This window comes from Mesoplodon bidens (assembly GCF_964165515.1).
Source record: "Mesoplodon bidens genome assembly, contig: HAP1_SCAFFOLD_227, whole genome shotgun sequence".
Lineage (NCBI taxonomy): Eukaryota > Metazoa > Chordata > Mammalia > Artiodactyla > Ziphiidae > Mesoplodon > Mesoplodon bidens.
In genome coordinates this window covers 796,558-802,557 of record NW_027671685.1, presented here as the reverse complement: position 1 = coordinate 802,557, position 6,000 = coordinate 796,558, and positions in this window count along the sequence as shown.

Sequence of the window (6,000 nt, the reverse complement as noted above, 5' to 3'; positions counted from 1 at the left end):
TGTTTTTATTTCCATTTCTCTAGGAGGTGGATCAAAAAGGATCTTGCTGTGATTTATGTCTTAGAGTGTTCTGCCTATGTTTTCCTCTAAGAGTTTGATAGTTTCTGGCCTTACATTTAGATCTTTAATCCATTTTGAGCTTATTTTTGTGTATGGTGTTAGAGAGTTAAGTGTTAAGACAGTTTTTAAGAGGGACCTCATAAAAATGGAAAAGAATTTCTCATTTGACGTAGATAATTTTTATGAAATTTGCCATGACTATCTTTTGAAATGGATTTTATTACTTGAAAATCTTTATTTTTTTTACCTAGAGTTTGATGAAGAGATGCTAAGTAATACTGAAGAATGGAAAGATAGTATTATGCACTTCAACAAATCAAATTGGAAGGTTAATTCTCAGTTATCAATTTTATGCCAACACATGTTCAGTATAGTGGGTCATAATGCTGATTATGAGAGTCTTTTTTCACTAAAGAATAGTAGTGGACAAAAGAATGAAATAAGGTACTTCCCTGGCTATCCAGTGGTTAAGACTTCCCCTTGCAATTCAAGGGATGCAGGTTCAAACCTTGGTCGGGGAGCTATGATCCTACAGGCCTTGCAGCCAAAAAAACAAAAAAACAAAAAGAGAAGCAGTATTGTAACAAATTCAATAAAGACTTTAAAAATGGTCCACATTAAAAAAACTTAAAAAAATGAAAGGTTATGTACAATTTAAATGGAACACAGATTATAACTGCTTTAAATGGATAAGCAAATTCTACAAAACCAGGAACTGTTGAGATCCAAACCATCAGGGAAACATAATTAAAGAGATGTAATTTAGATATGTAGACTTTGTTTCAGATAAATAATAAATTATTTTGTAGTAGAAGTATGTCCCATGTAAAGTTTCTCTTATTTTAATATATGTAGTTGATTCTCGTTATTTGCAGGAATTAGGTTTTATAACGTTGCTGAAAACACTGAATTGGTGACTAGTTACTCATCACTCCTAGGAGAAATAAGGTTGGGTTTCTGTGAGCCTCTGGTTCACAATACTTTCATCAGCCAATCAGCCCATAATTTTTGAAATGTGGTTTTCTGTTTACAAATACCTCATCTAGGGCTTCCCTGCTAGTGCAGTGGTTGAGAGTCTGCCTGCCGATGCAGGGGACATGGGTTCGTGCCCTGGTTTGGGAGGATCCCACATGCTGCAGAGCGGCTGGGCCCATGAGCCATAGCCGCTGGGCCTGCGCGTCCGGAGCCTGTGCTCCACAACGGGAGAGGCCACAACATTGAGAGGCCGGCGTACAGCAAAAACAAGCAAACAAACAAAAACAAACATAAACTAACAAACCTTATCTAATATACCTTGTTGATTCATTAACATTCACCTCATGACCAAAAGCACTATTACTCATGTCTGAATAAAGCTTATCTAACATTCATATTTTCTCCATAAGGTGCATGATAACTTTCTTGCTTTTAGAAACACTACATAGCACTTCAGCACTACACTTAGTGGCCATTTTAAACAGGGAAGCCGCCAAGAAAAAGCACAAAAATGTACTATTAAATAGACTGTGAAAAAGGCACTTCTTTTCAATATGAGAACAGGAAAAGAAGGCAGAGCATTGCCTTGCTTGACTTCAGCTGGGAATGTACACATTGAGAAATTTATTGCTGCTGTGCTCATGCCCATGAATAAGCATGAAGGCACTATGAGTATTGATTTGGGGGGTTACAAATAAATTTTAATGAGTAGCTGAATCCATCAATAATGAGGATTGGTTATATATAAGTATTAATTGGTATGGACCTATTTCCACAATACATTGAGAAGAAAAGTTACAACATGAAACGTAACTAAAACTTTGGAAGCATTCCCTTTACAAACAAGAATAAGGCAAGGATGCCCCTTATTGTTGCTTCTAGGAGAGAGAAGGTGGTGAAACAGAATAAAGAACATAGCCCTTTGGGTCCAGGAAAAAACTCTCACTGGTGGTGAACTGGGATGAAGTTCAGATGGAGGTGAAACATCGGCTTATGCAATAGCTGGAGGCACTTCAATAGTATGGGGACAATTGCAGTTGCAAGAGTTATTGAGTTGTTTACCTTTGGTCGGTTGTTTTAAAAGCTCTGAAAAAGGAAACTGAGAAGATCAGGTCAGCCAGCTGTCAACTTAAGGCACACTATTGACTCAGCTGTCTCCTGTAGCCACAGGGAAGACTGTGTTGAAAATTAGACCCAGGGCAACAGAGCTACAAAGTAAACTGAGTGCATAGCCTAAATGGTCTCCTAGGCTAAAGTTCAGAACTCTGAGAAGCACGTCTCTAGTGTATTTAATATATTGTCCTTCCAGTCTACTCTCAAACCTTTATTTCAATATATACGTTTCCCCGAAAACATGTGGTGTAGTTGCAGTTTTAAAATATCTGCCTAAATGATATTGTTTTATAAATCACATTTTCTTCTTCATTCAGCATTAACTTTTTAGGTCTATTTAGATTGCTATATGTCAATTTAGCATAAATTTAGCAAAATTGTTCATTGCTTTTAACTAATGTGTAGTATATATCCATTTTACTTATATCCATTCCCCTAGTTGAGTCCTAAGGAGATGAAAGCCAATAAGAAATTATCTGTGATAAGAAATGATTGGGACCTTCAGAATTGTGAATTCTGATACAAAATTTCAGTTCTTTTTGTTTCTGTGCTGTACCCACACTCTGGTATTCTCAAAATTTTAAGCCTATTCCTCATAAAAGCTACCTAGTCTTTGGAGAATCAAGGAGAAGTCTGTGTCAATACTTGGTACAAAATGTTATGAAGCAAGGACAGCAACTGCAGATGAGATGGTATAAGGGAACTGAGGGATAGAGCCAGGAATGGGAATTTAGAGTGAGAGGTGGCAGGAAGCCACCAGAGAAGTTAACACCTCTATAGAAATCATCAGAATACTCTGAAGGATACTGTACTTCCTACAATTACATGAAATAGGAACTTGATATTTATACATTAAAATAAAAGGTAACCCCAGAAGATTTGGAGACAAATATATATTACATGTTTTCATATGCTTATGTAGGGTTCTACGATATTCATAGGAAATTTAGAACTTAGGTATTTACTTAGGCAAATATATTTTCCCTTCAGTGGTTTCACTGGATGGTTGATAGTTGAGACTATTGGTAGCAGGTGTTGAGAAACTAATTTATTAACCTAGTTCCAAAGCCCTTTCATTAGAGGTAGTGAAAATTGACAAGGAGATTGGAAAGATCAGCTTATCCTATTCCCAAAAGAACCTCTGAATTAAATCACTCCTGGCACCCCTCCATTCCCCACCTTTGATACACTGCAAAGTGCACTGTGTATCAGGGAATGTTTCTGGCACTGTTTGATGATTGGATCCTGCTTCATGGTGTGCTGTGTGAATCTCCTCACAACCAGTCTCAGGAAATATTGGAGAAACCTGGGATGTTGACCATCTTAGGCAGCATGGGATGCATGGGAGACCCTTTGTGACTTGCTGTTGAACAGTGAATAAGGCACCCTGGGACCTTTGATGACCTTGATGTGCTGGAGATAAACTGAGTCATTGTTTCATCATGAGGAGTCCTTGATGATATATCACCTTGAAAAGTGCTTTTTTTAAGACAAACTCCTTTGATCTTGCTGAAAGATGAACTCAGCCTGGTTTCCCTAATGACTAAGTAAAGTAAGTTGCTTTGTACTTTGCTGTATGAGTTGAAGCAGCCAGTAGAGTGGGTTAAACACAAGAGCTTTGGAGCAAGTAAGTCCTGAGATTGAATCTCGGTTCTGGTACTTGATAACTTGACTGCAAGCAAGTAACCAATGATCACTTTACAGTGTTGTTTAGATTATTAAATGAGATCATGTATACAAAGTAGTTAGCACATCATGAGTATTTAATTGATAGCTAAAAACACAAAAAAATCTAATTAAATACAGATTAGTAATTATCAGTATTAGCAACTTAGAAATTATAAACCCATAAAGGTTTATACCTTTGTAACGGTTTCTCCATATAGCTGACAATCTTTTTTTAAACATAATTTACACAAAAATTTAGACTTTTACTCTGGAACTCTGCTTTCAGAGATGACTGTTTCCTATGTCTGAAGTTAAACTTGTAGAATATCTGTGCTCGAATATATTATAAGAATGTTACTCTGGTTGCTCTTCAAAGCTAAGATTTTCTTTATATATGGTTTAACTTAAGGTTTTCTTAGACATACTTGTTCTTGGGTTGAGATGAAGTTACCAGATTAGACAGTTTTTCTGGTGTTAGTAGTAGATTCTGAGAAATTAGACAGACTTTTTATTAAGTCCTCTGACACAAAGTATTCATTTTCCAGGTAACTGACTTAATAGAAAGGGTTAAGGTGCCAGGTAAGATTATTAAGCTAACTGGCCCAGGGATTCTGGGAGTAAATTTCAACCTTTGATTTAATCCAACTTAACCCAACTGAGCAAAACAACCAAAAGCAGCTTCCATAAACAACCTACAAATATGTACTGGGTTGTAGCCACTGAGATACCAAAGATAATATAAATCAGGTCCTTGTCTCCAGTCAAAGCACATAAGCCACAGAGAGTAAATAGGAGCACCATACATGTTGACCTCCTCCTGATCATGACACACTTTCAAATATTAGACCTTAATATTTAAGTGGCAGACAAACTTAAATATTCAAAATGACACTAAAGTAAGATAGCAGCAACTACAAAGCAGACTCCACTACTGGGTAACGTTGTTTTGTGATGTCTATAAATCCCTCTGTAGGGGGCCTTTCCACTTGGCTGTCTTTTAACTTTATATTGTGGTTAGAGCAAAACTGTGCACTGTCCTGAACACATTCTCTTTTAGCCTCACAAGACAAAGATCCTTCATGTGCCAGGATAAAATGGGAACTTTTCTTTGCTGCCAGCTTAATTTATGCCTCTATGTGCCTCAAGCTGAGTCCCACTTTACCTTGCAAGATGGCCCAGTCTACTCAGCTAAACATTCCAACTGATAGGTGTCCCTGAAATAGTAGGTGTAATCAACTGTAGAACCAATACATTTCACACTATGGGCAAAATTGGTCATCATATTTTGGTGGTTCCAGGCACACCAGTGTGCCTTGGCCAACTGATTAAGGACCTCATCTCTAACCAGAGTAGTCAAGAGCAGGGAGATGGGTGGGAACTCATGTAGTCAGAGATAGCATCTTAGAGACAGACCTCAAAGGATGGGTAAGATTTACAATTGTAGATGCATAAATGGTGGCTATTCCAGGTGAGGAGAATAACGTCTGTTTCATTTACAGCATAAAGGATTTTCACTTCCAATTTTCCAATTATCTTTTCAACTTCACTTCTTCACTTCTTAACATGGGGTACAATCTCCATAACAATTCAATTTATCCAAAGTAGGTGGCACAAGTTTTCTACAATATTAGATCATGAAATGACAGGGCCCTCCTTTCACCTAACAAGGTACAAGGTACAAACCCACATGCTATTGGATTTATGCCTGCAAGAGTCCAACCGTGCCCTCCCAAATCTGATTTCTGACTTTCTCTTTTATCCATTGAATGTTTGTCAGAACACAAAATCCCCTTGACACTTTTCAGGACCAACCCTACCTGACTCCTTCCCAGCATTTGTTACTGTCAGCCTTTCCCTCATTTAAACCCTTCTCTCGCTTACTCTGACACCAAACTCTTGGTTCTCCTCTCCTGATCATTCCTTCTCAGGCTCTTTTCCTCTGTCCCTTAAGTGCTCCCCAGGGCTCAGATTTTGGCCCTCTTCTCTCTTCTCACTCTACACGCTCACAAAGGGAAACTGTCTGGCGATCCTTAGAACTGTGAAATACCTTATTTGAGGTAAGCAAGCCCCTTAACGGGGCTCACTAGCTCTCAGACATTACTCTGCATTGGTTAAATAAAACTGACTCACAGGAATAAATAATGGGGAAAAGTTTGTTAGGGAAACTTCCAGCTACCGAATCTG